Raw genomic sequence first — 22307 nt, 5'->3', positions numbered from 1 at the left:
TGTCAGAAATCGAATTCAGAATCTGGATAGCAAATAAGATTGAATTAGAACTCCAAGCAGTAATGCAAAAGATATCTCAAGAATTCAATGAATTCAAAGACCAAATGACCAAAGATTTTGACACATTGAGACAAGAAGTTGCATCCCTCAAAGATCTGAGAAACACAGTAGAATCCCTCAGTAACAGAATGGAGCAAACAGAAGAAAGGATTTCTGACATTGAAGACAAAGCTTTTGAACGCTCCCAAACTCTCAAAGAGGAAGAGAAATGGAGGGCAAAAACAGAGCACTCTCTCAGAGAGCTCTGGGATAATTCAAAGAAAATCAATATTTGTCTTAGAGGGATCCCCAAAAGCAACAAAGTGGCTTCACAAGGCACAGAGTCTCTTCTCCATGAGATGATGAAGGAGAACTTTCCAGACATGCCAAGAGACTCTGAAATTCAGATAGCAAACAGTTTCAGAACTCCAGTACAACTCAACCCAAATAAGACATCCCCCAGACACATCATAATCAATTTCACTGAAGTTAATATGAAGGAGAAAATTCTGAAAGCAGCCAGATGAAAGAAAACCATTACCTACAAGGGGAAGAATATTAGAATAACTGCAGATCTCTCTGCTGAAAACTTTCAAGCTAGAAGAGTATGGCCATCGACTTTTAATCTCCTAAAACAAAATAACTTTCAACCCAGGATCCTGTACCAGCTAAACTGAGTTTCATTTACGATGGAGAAATTAAATACTTTAATGACATTCACATGTTGAAGCAATTTGCCATAACTAAACCAGCTCTCCAGGATATTCTCAGACCTATCCTCCATAAAAACCAGCATAATCCTCCACCACAAAGTAAACCCACCCAGAAAATTTTGATCAAATTCCAACTTCCACAGTCGCAAAAGGATTAAAAATGTCCAACGGACTCTCGAAAGGCTTATCAATCTCCTCAATTAATGTGAATGGTTTAAATTGTCCTCTAAAGAGGCACAGGTTGGCTGACTGGATCGTGTATAAACTCAAGCCAGATATCTGCTGCATACAAGAATCATTTCTTACATTAAAAGACAAATATAGACTCAAGGTGAAGGGATGGTCATCTATACTCCAGGCAAATGGAAAGCAGAAAAATGCAGGCATTGCAATCCAATCCTCAGCTACTTGGGAAGCTGAGGCAAGAGAATCACTTGAGCCCAAGAGTTGGAGGTTGCTGTGAGCTTTGATGTCACAGTACTGAGGGCAACAAAATGAGACTCTGTCTCAAGGAAAAAAAAAATGATGATGGTTACTTGCAGAATTGTAGGAGAGAGTAAATGAAACAATAACTGTAAGGATCTGGTGATCCTCAACCTTCAGCTCCCTTCCCTGTTGTTCTGTCAGTTGTTGCTCCTACCAGTTAAAGCTTCTTACTATTCCCTGCTGTTTCTAAAGAGAGTGTATTCACAGCCCTTGGTGTTTACTGCTAAAACCTGGAAGTGCATGACTTCATGGCATTTTGGCTAAGATCAAGTGTAAAACCTCAAAGTGCGGGCTCTGGTAAAACACTTGTGTTCAAATCCTAACTATCACTTTCTACTGTGTGGTCCTGGACCAATTAATCAACCTCTTTCCATTTCAGTGTCCTTGTTGGTAAAATAAGGGGTATCATACTACCTCAGAGGATTAAATAAAGCAATTTATGTAATTATCCCTCACACATAGTTAACAAACAATAGATGCCTGGAGAATTTTTTTTATTGCTTCTAATCTTCTGTGGCCTAAGTAGATTTATTTAAATGAGTTTAAAATATAAAAAAAATTATGTTAATAAAGTTTGAGAGCTTTAGTATTTAACTTTTTAAATCTTTTCCTTTCTTCTTTCTTTGTTTCTTTTTTTTTTTTTTTTCCTCTTATTAAGCAGCTCAGAGGTTTTACTTTTACTTCTTGGGTTAGTGAGTTCTGTTTTGATTACTGTATAAGTAATCTCATGTTAATTGGGATTTTTGCCATATAGAACTATGATATAACCTTTTTTCTTTTTTTCTTACTGTGTGACCTGACTGTATTTCCCTGTTCCACTTATAAAGACAGATTTGCAGTTTTCTTCTAAGCCAACCAGTTTGCTTGTGTTTTTGTGTATAAATGTCTGCTTTTGTTCTTGTGTAGCCAATGATTTCAATAGCCAAATCCACAAGTCACCATGTTATCAGCAAAAATTCACAGCAGTTATATTTATAAATCTTAACACCTAACTCATTTCACAATCAAACAACTGTCAAATATTTACATCGTGTGTTTTGTTTGTGTTTAAGTATATCTCCTGCTTGTTTTTAACCACTAGCCCAGCCTAATCCTCCAGTTGGAATTTGGAAATAAAGAGTAAAAATTGAAGGTAGATAGCTGTTGCTGAGTAGTGAATAGCAAGAAATTGTTTAAGACAGCAAAATAATCTCCTAAGTGATGTATATTCATGGTTCTAGTTAAACAATTAAATCTAGAAATTGAATAAACAAATTTAACTGAAACTCGAGTTATGAAAGGGCTTATTTTCTTATTTTGTATCAACCTCACTGTTCTATACTTCTAGAACAAGTTTTTTACTGTATTCGATTTTATGCTTATTTATCAAGACGTAATATGACTATTGATCTGACATCAGTCGAATTTCTAATGGCAATTTCTTCACTCTGTGTCAAGAGTCATAAATAGAGCTCCGAACAGGCATATCAGCTCTGCTCTAATTCTCTGAACAATCTAAGGGACCACTTGAACCACACACTTGTTAAGGTTCGTTGGCCAGGATTTAGGCCTAGCATGCTAGAGACTAGAAATTCAAAAGCTTTCCCACAGAGTGAATGAGAGCTTGTGGGTGGGAGTATTCTTGGCAGATCAGAACATCCCAGAAGGCATTTGGCATTTGCTCAGTGATTGCAGCATAGTAGACATTTTTCCAAGGGGAAAGGTGAAACACAATGACTGCCAGCTAAAGACCATTCCCAAATCTTAGATCTGACTCTAAATTTAACATTACGCATAATCACGAATCCAGGCCTTTGTTACCTTTCTAAGCTTTACACAGGAATCTGTCTTCAGAGTAATCTGACAGGTTCTGATTTTATTATTAAACAGAACCTAATAATAGCCCGCAACTTCTAGCCAAGTCTAATCCTTCCATTTAATAATCTGTTGGAATCTGGAAATGAATGAATCTCACAGACATAATACTGAGAAACAGCTGGACATAAAAGAGTATAAAGTTGTAGAACTGGCGCTAACCTAAAATTTTAAAAAATTAAGACACTGGTTCCTCCAAAAGGGTAAGAGGCAGAAGAGAACCTTCTGAGGAGATGAAAATGTCCTATGTCATGATAATTATGTTGGTTACATTGGTATATCTATTTGTCAAAACTGCACGGCTGGAATTTATTTATATATGTCAATGTCTGTACATGTTATCTCAAAAATTATTTAAAAATAATTGAGTTGGGGAGTGAGTGAAGATGCAGATGATACAAGAGCGATAGTATTGATCATTGTTGATGCTACACATAGACTACATTATTCTGCTTACTTTGTATGTTTGAAATTTTCCATAATATTTTTTTAAAGAGAGACGTATAAGAAATAACATCAGCCATGGCATACATATTTCTAATTTGAATCTCAACTCAAAATTACTGTCTGGATATTTGAGGATATTAAGAAAATATTTCAGGTTTCTATTTTTGGGTGTGATGGTGTTTTTTGTGCTTAAACTTAAAAAAAGATACCCCCCTTTTTAAGTGGCACATATGAAAATACAGATGAAATTATATGGTATCTAGGATTTGTTTTGAAATAAACCAGAGATTATAACAAGATTGACCAAGAGTTGAAACCACTGAAGGTAGATGATGGGTACCTGGAGTTCATTTGCCTATTCTTTTTCCTCCTGTATATTTTGGAAGTTTCTATAATAAAAAGATTTTAAAATAATATAAACAATATTCTTCTCAGTAAAGTATCTCAAGAATGAAAGAAAAAGTATCCAATGTACTCAGCCCTACTATGAAACTAATTTACGGCTTTCACATGAAAGCTATAACCCAGTTATAACCTAAGAATAGGGGAAAGGGGGAAAGGGAGGGGAGGGAGGGTGATTGGTGGGATTACACCTGCGGTGCTTCTTACAAGGGTACATGTGAAACTTAGTAAATGTAGAACATAAATGTCTTAACACTATAACTAAGAAAATGCCAGGAAGGCTATGTTAACTAGTGTGATGAAAATGTGTCAAATGATCTATAAAACCAGTGTATGGTGCTCCATGATCGCATTAATGTACACAGCTATGATTTAATAATAAAAATTAATTAATTAATTAAATAAAATAATGTAAACACTAGTGTAACACTTCGTGTACAATTTAAGATCTTTCTATATAATTCCATTTCCCACTTCCATCCTTTGAGCTATTGTTGGCAAACATTTTACATGTTTATAGACTTCAACTAGAATTTTGTCCCTTATATTTAAATGCAGCTAGAAATCTTTGTGACTCTCATAATATTATTATTTTTTAATAATAGTATTATTATATTTAATAGTATTATTTTTGCTTTAAAGTTACTTAACTTTTAAAAAAATTTTTTAATGGCGTGGGAGTCCTTTATATTTATTCATATATTTACTGTTTTGTCAATCTTCATTCTTTAATACAAATCCATGTTTCCATGTGGTATGAAAGAAGTTGCTTTAACATTTCTTATAGTGCAATTCTGTTGGTGACATTGTCTCAGCTTTTGTTTTCTTTAGACTTCATTTTTGAAAGATATTTTCTGTACAGAGGATTCTGTGTGACAAGTTTTCTTTCAGCATTTTAAAAATGAATTTTTGTAGTCTTCTGACCTGTATAGCTTCTGATCAGAAGTCTACTGAACTTCTGCCTGTGTTCCTCCATGTGTAATGTACCTTTCTCCTCTAGCTGCCTTTAATATTAATATCTTCTTCTTCTCATTGGTTTTCAAGAATTTGATGATAATATCTTTTGCAGGGGTTTTTTGGAGCATGTGCATCTACCCTTCTTAGGGTCTTATGGTGCTTCTTGCATCTGTGCATTTATAATTTTCATCAAATATGAAAATATTTTCACTATTTTACTTCAAATAATTTTTCTGTCACCCCCTGTCACCCTTCTCTCTTCTGGAACTCCAATTACACAAACACAAGAACATTTGGTATTATCCCACAGACCATGGAGGCTTTGATTTTTAGAGTTTTGGGGGGCTTTTTATCTTTGTGTGCTTTATTTTGGCTAAATTCTACTGCTCTGTCTTCAAGTATACTAATCATTTCTTCTCAGCATCAGTTTTACTCAGTGTGCCTCTGAGTGTTAATCTTATCTAGTGAAATCTTTATCTCAGCCGTTATAATTTCTAGAAATTCCATTTTTTATACCTTTAGTTTCTCTTTTTCAGCATATAGAGTGTATCACAATTGTTTTAATGTTGCTGATCATTAATTCTCTCATCTGTCATTTGTGGCTTTGTGTTCAGTGACTTTTCTCCTGGTTATATATTATATTTTCCTGCTTCTTTGTATGTTCTTCACCACTTCCCAGGCATTTTCATATTCTATCTGCCTACTCTTTAAGTGTTGGTGTTCTCCAAGGTACTATTATTGACTCCTCCTTTTCTGCTGTGCATACTCTCCCTGAGTGATATCATCCATTCCCATAATTTCAACAACCATCTACGTCAGTGTTTTGCAACCTTTTTATCTAATAGTTATATTTTCAGGGCACACATAATCAAATTATTTTGATTTTTTAAAAAGTAAATATATATATACATATATATATATACTTACTGTGCTTTGAACTTCTTTCAAAACAATTTCATCAATAATCTTTTTTTTTTCATCAATAATCCTTAAAAATCTTTGTGGCACACCAGTTGAAAATCACTGACCTACATAATGGTACATTCCAGTTATATCTTATGCTCCCCTGATCTCTCCCATAGCCCAAGAATCATATCTATAACTGCCCACTTCTTCACCTAACTACTCCAAAGTCATCTCAAACTCAAAATATCCAAAGTGAAGTGATCAAATTCCCCCTCGAAAGCTCTTTGATATCCTAACTCAGTAAATGACATCATTAGCCAGAGATCTGGGAACCATCATTGGCTTCTTCCTTGTGATAGATATTATGGTCTCCTTTTCATCCTCCATTCTTCTTTTTCTGTAATCAACTCAGTTTTCATTGGGACTCACTCTTACATGTCAGGGCTTCTGGGGAAGCTGACTGCCGTGGCTCTGGGGGCAAGTATATGTCTTCATCCTAAGATAATTAGTGTTGTGCTATCTCCTGGCCACCATTTTTACTGTATTTATGGACGTGTTACTCTACTACTGAGGCTTCTGGAAAAGGAGCTTCCAAAGTGACTCATCTTGGACCTAAATGGCAAAACTTACAGTCACAAGAGTTGTTGGCAACTCATTTGATCATAATGCTAATACCAAGGAACATAAAAAATGTGTTTTTAATGACATCACTGAGTTGTTGAATTAGTCATTCCTGTAGCTACCTTTTTCTGAACTTCCTAGATAGATGGGTCAATAAATCTCCTTTATTGGTTAAGCCACTTAGAAGTAGGTTTTCTGCTTCTTGCAACCCAAAGCACCGTAATTCACAACTTTTCTTCACCCTCACCCCCAAACAAAGGCAATTAGCCATTAGGTTCTATTAATTCTATCCCCTAACTAGTATATGACTGATTACCCTCAATTTTGTCTCCTGCTACTGTCATTGACTTAGTTCAATCTCTCAACATTTTTTTTAAAGTAATACTGTAATAAGCCCTATAGATTCCACATTCCACAGCGTGATCTACCTAAATCTTACCAAAACGTTATCTGCTTACAATTCTAGTGTGGCTTCCCATTGCTTCCAGAAAAAAGTTCATGTTCCTTAGCATATTGTACAAGATTCTTCAAGATTTAAACTATCCCTCTTACCTTTTCCACTCTCCTCAATGCCATTCTACCACCAGCAATGCTGAACTAAGTGCTGAACCAAAATACCTTTGGGTCACATGTCTCTAGGTCTTTGCACTTGCTGCCCTCCCCACCCCCACCACAATGTTCTCACTTACTTCCCTCTTCCTCCTATGTTCTCACTTACTTCTCTCTTCCTCCTTCCCTACCAAAATACACAAACACACTCACTCACAGTCATCTCAAGTTCAAATGATCTTTGAAGTATTTCCTGACCTTGCCTGAATCTGTGTACTTTCCCATTGTAATACTTATCACACTAAGTCTATTTACCTGTCTTCTTTGCATGGTAAGCACTTTGAAAACAAGGTATGTTTCTTTTACATGCTTGTATTTCTATTCCTGCACATAGCAGACGTCTAAGTATTTTTTGAACGAGTGTGTCAATATGTGGTCTGCAGACTTAAGGATTTCTGATCTTGAGACTTTATTTGAAAACTTTGACTTTCACTGTTCTATATGTGTGAATGATTCCCAAGCATTAATCTTTTTCTTCCAGGGTATGGGGTTCTAAGTAGGCAGAGAAAGAAAACAAAAGAGCTTGGGACAGGTTGCTTGTAGCCCTGTGAAGAGCCGGTAATGTGTCTTGCCTTTCCCTCCACATCACCACCTGGCTGCCCAGTATGGGTGTAGACTTAGCTGACCAGCCCAACAACATACTCAAACCTTGGTTCAGACTTCTTTTATTGCCAAATGAATTGGCCAGTATATATACAATGAACAGTTTTCTACTCTCTACTTAGCTTTTGAAATTACAAGTACTTTATGAAATGTGTATGTCTTAAAAACTGTAGGCCTTAAAATGAAAAAAAAAAAGTGGATTATTTACACTGATCAAGTAAAATAAAAGATCCTGATCTTTACCTTTACCAGTCTTACAGTTAGATATGACTAACTGAATAAAGAAATTATGAGATTTTGATAGTGATGTTCCCAACAGTTTCATAACCTGATTAAATTATTGGAAGCAACTACATTTCAGCAAGTAAAGGTAGAGAAATTTGGTTTAGAGTTTTAGAAATTTGGTTTTAGGTAAAGAAATTTGAGTTTATATAGAGGGGACTCGCTTGAGAAAAGCGAGAGAAATGGGTAGTTGTGATTTAGGATTTGTGGAAGATAAATTAAACCTCAGGGAAGACTCAACCAGTAGGAGGAAGTTAGATTTCGCTGGGCACTCGTGAACGGTGCGGCTAGGAGTTTGAGGGCGGAGCGAAGTAGGAAAGCCAGGCTGAAGGCGGATCCCAGCGGCACGATTATACAAGCCCACCCTTATTCCGTCAACAGCAACAACGATCAAGCTCGCTTAGAGGGTCGGTGACCATGGTTACGGTGTGTGTGTGTGTGGGGGGGGTTAATCGCCAACTTCTTCTCGAGCATGCGCAGTGCGGCGCGAGCGTGGCCGGGCTCTCCGTAACAATGCATCGTTTCCTTCCGTTGAAGAACTACAATTACCAAGAGGCCTCTCGGGCCGCGGGACGGCCTTCCGAGAGGCCCTGCCCCGTCCCCCTCCCTCAGGCCCCGCCTCCCTGCTAATCCCCTCCCCAGCCTCCGAGTGTGTGTCAGTGACCCAGAGGCGGTGTAAGGCGGAGGGACCGTCGGGGGGCGCCGCTGCCGCCTCCACCCGCAGCACTACCAGCCTTGCGGCGCGATCAAATTTGTCTCGAGCTCTCTGCGGGCGCCCCACAAAGCGGCCCCGCGCTTCTCCCTCCGTCTGCGGCTCCTCAGCGCTTGGCACCGCGATCAACTTCCCCTAGCTGGGCTTGGCCGGCTGGCAAGCAAGGCGGCGGCAGCACGCCGAGCTGTCTGCTCGCGCTCCCCGCGCACACACACTTCACCCTCTCGCTCCGAGTCTCGGGGGCCGTGTGGGATCCCGGCCACCAGCAATTGTCCGGTGAGTGTGACCGCGGTGCGCCGCGGGAGGGATCGTGGCGAGGTCGGCGAGGGTTGCGGGGAAGGTGGGCGCCCAACTTCCTCGGCGGCTTCCCCCGGCGGCCAGCCAGCCGGCTCTCCCCACCCGCGTGCGCGCCCCCGCGCCGCGCCGGGAGGCGGTGGGGAGCGGAGTTTGCGGCGCCTGCATCCCGCGCCCTCGCAGGAGGAAGAGCCTTTGTCAGGAGCTGGCCCGGCGCGGCCTCCCCCGCCGCCCGAGAGCCGAGCGCGCGGCGGCCAACTCCGAGCCCCACTCCCGGCGCCCGGTGCCCGGCTGCTGGCGGGCCGTGCTCCCTTGCTTGGCTGGGGGAGCGTTGCGGGTGGCGGGGAGGGAAAGGGAAATGGAAGAGAAACAAAGGGGGCGGTGGGTTTTTCTTTTGTTTGTGCGAATCCGGTAACTTCTTTCTCCTTTCTTACATAACGCAGACTTCCAAGTTAGTCATTCTTTTTATTGTTATGATTATTGTCATCACTTCTGTGTGTATCTCACATTTCCTTTCATCTTTGGATCTCAGGGCATTTTAAAAACACTAATTAATTTCACCTACGAAGCAAGTTAATATGAGCATGTTTCGTAAGGGGGTAAACTGAGGTATGGTAAAGCTCTCTAATTGATGGATATACTTGATCTTCTACTGCGCCTGGATCTGAAAGTATTTATGAGTAAGAACTCGTTCTCCAGTGCCCCGTGGAAAAGTTAAAGATGTTCATTTTACTTACAGGTTAACTGAAATCTAAAAGAAGTCTGGGGAATTGTTACATAGTTCAAACAATAATTCTTCTCGCATAGTGTTTGAATATTTAAAAACCTCAAAAGACTTCTTGAAAAATACTCCGAGTGGGGAAAATACTGTATATCATAAACATCTCACCACCTACTTTTATTTTTATATGTGCAGGCCTCTTACAAGGCAAGAGAGCAATGATGGGAACAGAGGGCAGAGGTTTTTTTTAGCGTACATTCAACAGATTTTTAATCACTACACACAAGGAAATGTGTCTTAGTTGTTACAGCACCAACAATCTATGGATTAGTCATCAGTTTATCAACAAATATTATTGAGCTCTTTATACATAAGGTGCTGGTTGTGCTAAGAACTGAAGTTTTAAGTATTTGGGATCAAAGTTGTTTACTTATTCTTAATCTGCACAATGTTACTTTGTTTTCATAGCAAGTGATCTTTTGTTTCTGAAATGGCATTGTCTTATTCTACACTGAGTATATGTTACTCTTATACTTGAGGAAAAATGAATTTATTATTCTGTTTGCATAGCAGGTTGAGTTTAAATTTTTGAATTGTGGAGAAAGTTTAGTTTCTTCAGTTCTGTTTTAGTTTGTGATACATTTTCTTTATGGCTAATAGAAAATGTTTTCTCAAAATGATCAAATTTACATGTCTCAAACATTGTCTTTATTATACAAATACAGCATAAGAATTTCTTACGGTTTTTATTTACACAAACAACCTTTACTGGAGAAAATACTTAACTCTGAGGACCACTTTATTTTGGTAGATTTAATTTGGTACCAAACTGGAAGGTACTAAAATTTAAATCAAGCATCACTTCTGCTAGTTCTTTGCTGAGGGGAATAAGGATCAGAGCTGAGTAACAGTGAATACTTTCACTTACCCTAAATTCTCTTAAATTTAACTTTGTATTGTGTAGTTACCTCCAGATTTTATATTCTGGTGGTTACATCAGAAAATGAAAGTGAGACTTTTGTTCTTTTTCCCAAATCCTATAATCTCTTCCCCTTCTGTAGTATGTTAGCGATCTTGAGTTTAAAACAAACAGTTGGAAAATAGAACAATGAAGTATGTGAAAAGTTGTAGGTAATAAAGTGGTTATATTTGCTTCATCTACTAAATTTATGACTTTCAAAGAGGAAATTATCACCAAGGTTTTTATTAATGTGGTAGAAATGCTGTAAAGTAATAGTACTGTTTATTGACTTGAAAAAAATAAGCTGGAAATTTGTCTCAGTGGCACATTTTGTGGGGGAAGGATTCATGCTCTCCTTAAAATTGGCATTTAAGAATCTTTACAGTTGCATATATAGAACTTTTTCTATAGTATTTGCAAACCAGATTTATCTGAGGCATTTGTACTTTAAGGAAGCTGCTAACATTGTCTTGCCTCAATCACTAGAGTCCAAAGACAGATGTCAGTGATGACTGGCAAAATCTGGCCTTGCAGGTTTCCAAATTTCTCTAAGACCCGTTAAGGAAAGGACCAAAAGTAGGGAGAAAGAAACTGAGTCTAATACTGTTGAATGCTGCTAAGGCAAGTTTCATGGGGCAGCCTAAGGATGTTTTCATTGACTTAGTTTCAGCTTCCTTTCAGGTTGTCTTAATGTCACTTATATTTTAAGAGTGCTATCATTTCAGAATATGCTTTATTGGAGGCCAGGTGATAAGGACTGTAATAACTACAATTTGTAAACAACTGAATGTGTTTAGACAGAAGCTTCTATAGCTGATAAAAGTTTTAAGCCGAAAGACTTAGAATATACATGTACATTTTAATCCTGGTTCGTCAATGTAGACCTGTCCTAGTATTTGTTAAGTCAAAAAAGCTTATATGGATTATTTTATTATATGAATACATTTAACTGTATATACTGTATTAAAATTTCATAATGAACACTAAATGATGGCACTGAAGTGGCTTTAAGAGTTTTTTTGAAAAATTGTATTATTGTAAAAGTTACATTTATGTGTTTTAACTGAAAGGAATAAAGCAGATTTAAGTGCCGGTGGAAAGAAAGAAGGAAGAAACACTGATGAAGATGTTTTTAAAGTATAATATTAAAGATTCCTGGCAGCATTTACGTATAAGGGACACAATTTCTGTTTGAAGTCTATGAACAGTGAATTCCACTTAGCACTTTCTGTTTATAGTTTTCTAGCTATCTCTGTCACATTCCCTCTGAATATATTACATAGGAAAAGTAAATAAGTCATTCTTTCAAGGGATTTGGGTTGTTGAAGATTTTTTTTATGCTTGTGGTAGTTGGGAGTTTATTGATGTTTTCTTAATTTTGACTTCTGCCAGGGTAAGTTTTCCCCAGACTAATGTGTGGGAACCTCAAGACAAGAAGTGCTGGTCACTGAAAAAGCTGGATATGATTTCAAGTTCTGCCACTAACTTTTTTAAACTAGTATTTCACTCAGTAGGTCTTAAATAATTGTTGTTGCTCAGTGAATTTGCAAGTAATAAAGAGAAAGTACAAGATTTCTCAAGTGTCAGGGAATTTTTCATTTTCTCTCTTTTTTAATAGAAAATGAGTAAGAAAACAAACATCTGATTGGAGCCTTTTGATTTAGCATAGCTACCTTCAGAAATAAGGTTAGAGAAAAAGAGCTTCATTGATAATTTAGGGGAAATGAATTATAATGATTCTAAGAAGTATTGATTTTTTTCAGAATGTTGTATAAAGATCTTTTGGATTCTTTTTGTCACAATAAATTCCATTTCAGAGAAATGAGTTTCTATACAGTACCCTTGTATCACCTTGGTAATACTTTTTACACCTTAAACCTCTAAATGCCATTTACAAAAAAAATAGAATGTGTTGCTGGTACCTGTAAATGAGAAAATCCTGATATCTGTCATCATCTTCCAGTTAATCTTGACCATTTATGTAGTTTAAAAAAATTAATTCAGTCATATGTAATTTACTTCTTTTCCAAAGACTCTATTGCTGATATTTAATTAACCTTCTGGGATGTTGCTAATTCTAAAAATATGTAGTATCCTCAGTTTCCCACTATCTTCTGAAGTTTCTTTTTCTACTTTTTTTGGGGTGGGGACTGGCTACAATTTGCTTTTTGCCCTAAACTGGTCTAAAATAAAATAAGAAATGTTCAACATATTTGACAGAAAATAGAGTAAATAATTTATCATACCAAATTTCAACATACAAGGTACATTGACATCTACTTTGGGGATAGAAGCACACTTTTAGAGGGGACTAAAGCAGGGATAACGAAGAGATTTCATCTTGGATACCAAATCTGGTTGCTTGGTGGTGGCTGCCTGGAGTGCTATGTTTAGAAAACTGGGAGTCCTAGTTCAGACATAGCAGGAAGGAGGGCTTCATGATTAGCAATTTCTGCTATTGGGTGGGCAGTCAACTTTGGGCATGGATGTCAAATATTCATTAAGTATTTCTTGGATGCCTTTTATATGTTAGGTGCAGTTCTCAACAGACTGAAATCTCTGCCTTCATAGTGTTTACATTCTAATGGCATAACACATAAATATGTAAAATATTTTGTTTTAAGATTAAAATGGCCTGGTTTCTTCAAAAAATAAATGGCAAGAAATAAGAGAGGGAGGGGGAATTATAAGATTAAAAGAGACTTGAGAGGCTTATCTACCAAATGCAATGTATGAACCTTAGATCCTGCTTTGAACAAACCAACTGTAAAAAGATGTTTATGCAAAATTGGGGAATTTAGACACTAGATATTTAATGAAAAGAATTTGTCACTTTTTTTAGATGTGATAATGTACTTTAAAAAAAAAGTCCTTACCTTTTAGAGATATATAATAAAATAATTATAAATTAAAAAATGAGGTCTAGATTTTTTGCTTTAATTTGACAGGGGAGGAACATAGATGAAACCAAATTGGCCATATATTGAACATTGTTGAAGGTAGTTGCCATGTGGATGTATCATGAGATTTTTACATTCTCTCCTATTTTGTATATATTTTAAATTTTCCATAATGAACAGTTTGACACACACACACAAAGCAGGAAAGAGGAAGAGGGAATATATGGGATATGAATATGAGATGGGTGGAGGATGTAGTTTTAAAGAGTAGTCGGAAAAGACCCCATTGAGAGGGTGATAAATATTTGCATAAAGACCTGAAGAAGGTGAGGGAGAAAGCCATGCAGATAATCTTGGATCAAGGTATTATAGAGAGGGCACAGCAAGTACAGTGACCCTGAAGTGGAAGCCTGCCTGGACTACTAGAAACTATAAAAATACTAGAATGGCTGGATCAGAGTGCGAGTGGGTAGCAGGAGATAAAGTCAGAATGGTAAAGTAGGTAAAGGAGACTAGATTATGTAGGGTCAGTTGTCCATCCTTGCTTTAAAGTAAAAATATTTTATATACTTATCTAAAATTATGTAGTAGTCATCTTTGAAGCTTAAACATATTCAACACTAGCATTACTCAATATTTTTAGAACTACTTTTTTTTTTTTTTTTTTTTTGGTTTTTGGCCGGGGCTAGGTTTGAACCTGCCACCTCCGGCATGTGGGACCGACGCCCTACTCCTTGAGCCACAGGCGCTGCCCAGAACTACTTTTTTTTTAAATGCCTTTTAAGCCAGTTTAAGAACTCATATGAAAATAGCTCATTACTTTATATTTGCTCCTTATTTTTAAGGAAAAGGGCTATTAGCCACATGCTATTTCATCTTATTTATCAGATATGACTTAGAAAGGCTTTTGATACAAAGAAAATAGGAAATAACGAGGCTGTTTCTAAAAATCAGTTCTACTCTGAGAAGGCAATTACTGTTTCTAAAAGTCTTATCTACTATCTACCTATACACTAAAATGGAATTTTAGAAATGGGTTAAAGAATTGTGGCATCATTTGGAATAAGTGTATAACATCTGAGAGTAACGAGTGTGGAAGGTACTGTACTCACTGGGATATTTAAGGTCTTTCTAATACATTAAAATAAACACAAAATCATGTACATTTCTTAATACTTAGGTACTCAAAACAGTCATTGCTGATAAGTTTCGTGTATATCATGCATTCAAGAATAAAGGGACGGCATTTTTAAAATCTAGTGAAATTGTATAACTTTCTTATTACCGTGACATATGTTTAGGGAACTAAAAGACTAAACACACCTTTAGTGTTAAGAGATGAATCTGGCTCTCAAGTTTTCTTGTATTCAGGCTTCATCTCTCAGATTAATTAGTTTGTTTTGAGAGCATGCTTATTTACCATAAAGGATGGTTTTTTAAGCTTTGTTATTAAAAGTATAGGAAAAGGGCGGCGCCTGTGGCTCAGTGAGTAGGGCGCTGGCCCCATATGCCGAGGGTGGCGGGTTCAAACCCAGCCCCGGCCAAACTGCAACAAAAAATAGCCGGGTGTTGTGGCGGGCGCCTGTAGTCCCAGCTACTCGGGAGGCTGAGGCAAGAGAATCGCTTAAGCCCAAGAGTTAGAGGTTGCTGTGAGCCGTGTGACGCCACGGCACTCTACCTGAGGGCGGTACAGTGAGACTCTGTCTCTACAAAAAAAAAAAAAAAGTATAGGAAAAAATTTGATCTCATCCAAATGTTTAAATGTCCACCCAGACCTCAATAAATATGGATTGTTTTAAGTCTGCTCATAGGACAATGTACTTGTAGGATTACTAGTTTTGAGCAATTACACTAGTTCATTCTTTATAGGGATAATTTTTCTAACCTAGAAGACTAAACTCATTTCAATGATGTTTACTGATAATTTTGTTTTTTATTTTATTTATTTATTTATTTATTTTAGAGACAGTGTCACTGTCACCCTCGGTAGAGTGCTGTGGCATCACAGCTCACAGCAACCTCCAACTTCTGGGCTTAGGTGATTCTCTTGCCTCAGCCTCCCGAGTAGCTGGGACTACAGGCATCCACCACAACGCCCGACTTTTTTTGTTGTTGTATTTTTGCTGGGGCTGGGTTCAGACTTGCATATACACACCTATATGGGGCTGGCGTCCTACCCACAGAGCCACAGGTGCTGCCCGTTTACTGATAATTTTGAATAAAGAAAACCATTCTCTTCTAGTTTTCTGTAATTGTGAGGAAGCATAAACTTTTCATTTGTATTTTTAAACAAAAATATGTAGAATTTAATGACATCGAGTATAATTTATGAACTTTTATTATGTAGTAAATTATGTAGTGACAACTAAGAATGTAAGTGTATAACTGTTTAAGGAATCTTTAAGAAACTTGCTATTTTAAATAGTTTTCAGTAAATTGTTAGGAATCTATTTCTTTAATTTACTCAGGTTTTTGGCCTTTGGGGATATGTGTATATGTATACGTGTGTGTGTATATAGGTAGTTAGACCCTTTCTTCATAAGTATATTAATAGGATTGAGCTGCTGCATGGATTACTTCATGTGTATCAGCATGAAATACAGAGCTTATGCTTAATTACTGGGCTTTCCATTAACTCTGAAAGTCTTTTAGGAACTATCTTTCATCTGTAAAGTAAAAGTGGCAGTAGTTTCTCATAAAGGATTTTGAAATTCTATGATGGTGACTATACTGAAGTGGGGCCTATTTTGGAAATAGTTTTCAGTCTCTTGATTTAGCGGTAGGTTTATGAACTGTTTTTCTTTTCCATTTTTGTAAAATATGTGAATAACAGGATGAAAGAGATAGAGGAGGGAGGGAGCAAGAGAAAGAAGGAAAGAAAAACATTGATTCTCACACAATAGTAAACATGACCGTGGATAATTCTCTAAGACCCAAATGTTTAAATTAAGTAGAGAATAGAAGCAATAATACAATTTCTATTTTAGGAAAAGAAATTGCTTTGCAAAAGGGACATCTTATATTTCATGTTGATTTAAACATCATTACTATGATAAAACCTTTGCTTAATTTTAGGGAAATAATAATGATTAAGAAGTATTTGAAAATTTTAATATATTTTACTTAAGCTTTGTAGGTTTTTTTTTTTTTTGGAGACAGGGTCTCACTATGTCACCTGGGTGCTGTGGCATGATCATAGCTCACTACAACCTCGAATTCCTGGGCCCACGCAGTTCTCCTGCCTCAACCTGAGTACTGAGACTACAGGCACTACACCTGGCTAACTTTTCTATTTTTTGTAGAGATGAGGTTTCTCCCTTCATCAGGCTGGTCTTGAACTTCTGACTTCAAGCAGTCTTCCCACCTTGACCTCCCAAAGTTCTAGAATTAAAGGCATAGCCACCTCGCCCAGCCAGATTTGTAGATTTTTAATGCATCAGATTCCAGATTATCTTTCTCCACTTGTACACTGCAACATTCTTGCCACTTTCATCTCTTTGTTACCCTGCCACTAGCTCTCTTTGTCATCTTTTGCCAACTTTAGTCATGCCCATTGCTCTTCCACAGTGTTTTCTGTGTTTGCCATTTTTATACTTACAAAGTAGACTTGGGTTGAATTAAGGGCCCAAAGAAGTAACATGTGGATGACAAGTATAATACTTATTTAGTTGTACATTGCTTAATCTTCTTTTTAACTTTCCTTACCTGTTTTGATGTATGTCCTGGTGGAGATGGTGCATTCTATCACTAGACACTAAGAGATAACTTAAAATATAGAATAGGATACTTTTTAAACTCAGTAACATAGGAAACAGAAATATTTATTTGAAAGCTTTGTGAGTTAATCTTGTGTCCATCCAGAAACTATATACTAAATTAGCAAAATTTGATAGTAGAATTAATAGTGTAGTGGAATTTCAAAAGCTATTTAGAACTCTTGGTGTCTGTTGTCTTTTCCAAAAATGTGAAACAGTTGGGGACTTCATCACTGCAATGAGAGTTAATCGTAAGTGACCATTGGAGAAAACTGCCTGGACTTCTGTTGAGGTTCTTTTGCATAGTCAGAAGGAAAAGATGAAAAAAAATCAATAATGTGGTAAAAAGTTTATAGCGTCTGCTTTCTACAGTAATGAATTATGGAGCAATAGCCCCTAATTTTTTGCTACTTATTTTAGCTCTCAATGTAGCATTTAACTTGATCATTAGAAAACACAATTAAGTTTAATTTTATTTTTTAACAAAAAGTCAAAACAATTGAAGGTGCTTTGTTCTTCAACACCTTAATGCTGTATTTCTGGTTCTTGGCAAATACCGTTCATAGTACTTCATGTTTCTCTGGGTTTATGCCAGATAGTATGTGAACTGCATGTATTAGAAGCACTAAAAGCTGGTTTTCTTTCATTTTAGCCTACAGTTAACATAATAGATTTCTCTTTGAATTGTTTTTAACTACTATTTTTTTAATTTACCATCAAAGGACCAAAACATTCAAATTATAAAACCAGTTAAGTTTATCATTCATGAGAAAATGTATTACGTATGTCTTTTGTGAAGCAGTGGCTGCTTCTAGTTAGAAACCAGTCCTGTAGGCAGCTTAATGTATCAGAAAGCTTTTTAAATGTGCTTATTGCTTTACTGTAATTTTCATTTAAATTAGTATGATTCAGGATCTGAACTAGTCCTTCCTAGTTCACCAAAGGAGCTATGATGAATTTTGAGGTAGGTTCTTAAACTGTTAAACATAGAGCAGATAGATTTGTGACTTCAGTAACATCAAACCTTTTTTAAATCCATCGCTGACATTTATTCAGCAACAAAAACGGCATGTCAATTTATTTGCATATAGTTCCACTCTTAAAAGATCACTCTTATAAGGCTTTGGCCAGAGTTTGTCTCTTAAAGCTGACTTTAAATGGCTTCCAAAAAGGATTTGCTAAGTTTCAGAACTGAGTAGGCTGTTAATGATTCAGTTGGCCCCCTCATTTTCCTCCTACCCCTTAAATTGAAGCTCCTTCATAGCATCTAAGGTGCCTTGAGTCATCATGGCTAAACTCTAAAGAAGAATTGTCATATGGAAAAACTCACCATGAAGTACAATTGTCAGAAAACAATCTGAGTCAGAAATCATTCACCGACCACAGTGGTACAACCTAAAGGTTGTGAGTTTCATTTAAATCTTTGAACATACTTACGTATATGTCCTTATTATAGATTGCAAATCCTATAATACTTAATAAAACCTTTCTGAGGTGTTTGTTCCAAGTTAATTTTTAATTGGTTTGATTTTTATTATCTTTTATATGAAAAGGATTTTATATTTTCTATTGATTAAACGTATCAGAGAAGAGAGACAGTAAGATACAGGAAAATAATCACTATAGGAGAAATTTGGGGACCTAGAATTCTGGCTCATTTATTGGGTATGTGACCTCATCTATTTCATGTAACTTCTCTGGGCCTTAGTTTGTCTTTACAAGGCCAACAACTCTATAATACTTTTGCCCTCTTTGTAAGCAACCATGTCAGATAATGGCTGATCCCAAATCATCTTCAGGTTCCTTTGGATACAGCGCTGTCAGAAACTATAACTGTAGTTGGCATTCTCAATGAAATTGGTCTCTTTCAGCTCCAGGATTCCATTATTTTAATTAATTTGTCTATAGAAAGTCTTTCTCTATTTTCTGAGTCTATACTGTCTCTTTACATTGAATGTTCAGGGTTGAAACTTACTGTACGAGTTTAAGAAAAATGCTTTGTAGTCAAGAATAGCATGTTTATGCTTCAAGTACTGATGTTGAAAACAAATGGTTGAAGAAAATTCATGGAGGCCCTTAAAATTCCAAATGGAATGAAAGCAAATCAAAATGATCCATGCTTATTTGATTTAAATTCATTTCAAGTTCTGAATGTTCTATGGCACAAACCTCAGGTTAGTGAAGTTCAATGTTATATGTTTGTCTGGAGAGTACATATTGGAGCAATACATGTACTAGACTAGACAGAGAGATAAGAGGTCTCAGTTCTAGTTCTGCAAACTGTTTTTAACCTCGTTAGTGTCTTCATCTATGTAATGATATCAGACCGTTGTTTCCCAAGCATTAATATAATTTATGAATTACCTGAGTATAATACTAAAATGCCTTAGTAAAATGAGGTAGTAAGTCTCAGGATTGAGATTCTTCATTTTTAACCAACTCCTAGATGTGTAGCTGCTGTGGGCCATGGACCGCAATTTACTTACAAAAGTACTAGATTTCCTTTATAAAGTCTTTAAATCTTAACTTATTTCTTTCCTACTCTTTCACCATGAAACTTGTTCTTTTTGAAGCTTCTTATTTTTAGACTTATTTCCTATTTTCTCAGTCTGAGAGCTCCCTTAGTTTTGTTGTTTTTCCCAGTTGAGAATCAACTTGATATAGGCCAGGGGTCCTCAAACTGCGGCCCATGGGCCACATGAGGTGGTGTGATTGTATTTGTTCCCATTTTTTTTTTTTTTACTTCAAAATAAGATATGTGCAGTGTGCATAGGAATTTTTTCATAGTTTTTTTTTTTTTAAAACTATAGTCTGGCCCTCCAACAGTTTGAGGGACAGTGAACTGGCCCCCTGTTTAAAAAGTTTGAGGACGCCTGAATAGGCAGTCATTTAAGTTAGGTCGTATATAACAGATGCTTGATTTGAAGAAAACTATATTAGCAGTTCTGTTGTCTTGGGCAGTTGACTCATTTACTTAACTTCTCAATGCTCTGAGTACAAGTTGAGTGAGTATCCCTATCCAAAAGTGTTTCCAATTTTGAATTTTTTTTGAGTTTTGGAGTATTTGCTTTATATTCCAATGGGCATTTTCTTTGAGCATCATAGTCAGCTCTTAGAAAGTTTGAAATTTTGAATTTTGGATTTTTGGATTAGGGGATGCTCAACCCACACCTTCTTAAAATGGTTTTTAAAAAGAATAGAGATAATATATAAAATACTCAGCACAATGTCAAGCATAAAGTAGGTACAGCATTCAAAGATTGTGAGCTATTTTTATTATTCTTCTTGGCATCCTAACTTGATTTTGTAGAAGGAGAAAAAGGTGAGGGCAAGATCTGTCCCCAGCCCAGGAACTTCCTGGTGCTACACTTAAATTTTCAACTGCTTATTAGACATAACTCAAATTATTCAAACTTAACCATAGTCAAAAAGACCTCCATTTTTCTTCCCATATCTGTTCTGCCTCCTTCAGTTCTAATGGAGGTTAGTGTTAAACTCTCTACATGCCAGTCAGGAATATGTCATTTCTGCCTTGGTTTCTCAAGTAATGTCAGCTCTCTGTATCCACAGGTGCTGCATCTGAGTATTCAGCTAACCATGCATGGAAAATATTAGGGGAAAAAACAACATAAAAATAATAATGTAACAAAATAATATGCATTTAAAATACAGTAGAATGACTACGTTGTATGAGGTAATATGAATAATTTAGAGATGATTTAAAGTATACAAGAGAATGTAGGTAGGTTATATGCAAACACTACACTGTTCTAGATAAGAGGCTTGAGCATCTGCAGATTTTGGTGTGGGGGGATGTCTTGGAACCAGTCCCCTGTGGATATTGAGGGACAACTGTATGTATTTGTTTCTCAGTCACTCCAAGAATGTCTCAAAAGTACCTTAAATTCCCATGCCCAGAGTCAAACTCACGGGACCCTCTGGAGTTCCAGACATACAGCAGTTTTTGAAGTTACACAGCTGCTAAGTAGTAGAGCTTATTTATTTGATTTATTATTGTTAATAAAAATGAATCCTTAGTAAAAATGAATTTCCAGCATTGTCCCCTTCACGAAAAATAGCTTCCATATCAAAGTAATCATTGCTAAATAATTAAAAATACAAATATTTGAACTCCAACAATGTACCTTTATTGAGCTACTACTGCATATTAGATGTTAGACATTTATTTAATGTCGCCTTTATAACACTCCTTTGAGGTAAGTAATATTATACTGTTGAAAGATAATAAGGTATAATGATTACAGGTATAGGCTTTTAACCAAGACTTCTCAGGTTCTCATCCCAAATGTCAGCTCTACTACTTAGAGTCAGCTCACACTACTCAGTTGTGTGACCTCAGGTAACTCACTGAACTCACCTGGACCTCAGTTTCCACCCATATAAAATATAGATGATAATATTTCTTAACTCCTAAGAACATTATTAGAAGTTAAAGAATTAATACGTAAAACTCTTTGAAAAATGCCTGGTGCTTATGATAAGCATTGTGTATGTGTTTATTATTGTTATTGTCTTAGATGTACAGGTGAGGAGATTGAGCTTCAGTGAAATTGGTCAAGTCCCACAGCTATTAAATGATGGTGCCAGGAGTCAGATGTGGACAGTTTGGCTCCAGAACGCCCTTGACCATTCTATTTTACTTAATCACAAGTAGTAATAATTTATGTCATCCTTTTGCATGTAGATTCCATGTTAATCGTTTCACTATGATCATAAGATTATTCTAATTCATTCTGGTACACCTAATGGAACAATAGCTCACAGTAGCTCACGCCTGATGCTTAAAATGTAGGCGCTCTAAAATTTGTGAGTAAAACTTAACTTAATATGACCTCACAAACATGAGCACATACATCTTTTTTTTTTTTTTTTTTTTTTTGTAGAGACAGAGTCTCACTTTATCGCCCTTGGTAGAGTGCCGTGGCATCACACAGCTCACAGCAACCTCCAACTCCTGGGCTTAAGCGATTCTCTTGCCTCAGCCTCCCAAGTAGCTGGGACTACCGGCACCCGCCACAACGCCG

At 36.7% G+C, this 22307-nt stretch overlaps 1 protein-coding gene across 1 annotated transcript in view; it reads left to right on the top strand.

Moving 5' to 3' along the window:
* The first annotated feature begins 8550 nt into the window (after nt 1-8550).
* The window catches only part of PELI1 (pellino E3 ubiquitin protein ligase 1), a 54496-nt gene continuing 40739 nt past the window's right edge, over nt 8551-22307 (top strand). The window contains exon 1 of the mRNA XM_053588682.1: nt 8551-8907. The gene's annotated coding sequence lies outside the window, so the exon portion shown is untranslated. The remainder of the gene's footprint in view (nt 8908-22307) is intronic.

Source organism: Nycticebus coucang, chromosome 4, assembly GCF_027406575.1.
Source record: "Nycticebus coucang isolate mNycCou1 chromosome 4, mNycCou1.pri, whole genome shotgun sequence".
NCBI classification, from domain to species: domain Eukaryota; kingdom Metazoa; phylum Chordata; class Mammalia; order Primates; family Lorisidae; genus Nycticebus; species Nycticebus coucang.
Note: the sequence above shows the minus strand (reverse complement) of the source record. Positions and strands in the feature narration are given on the sequence as shown.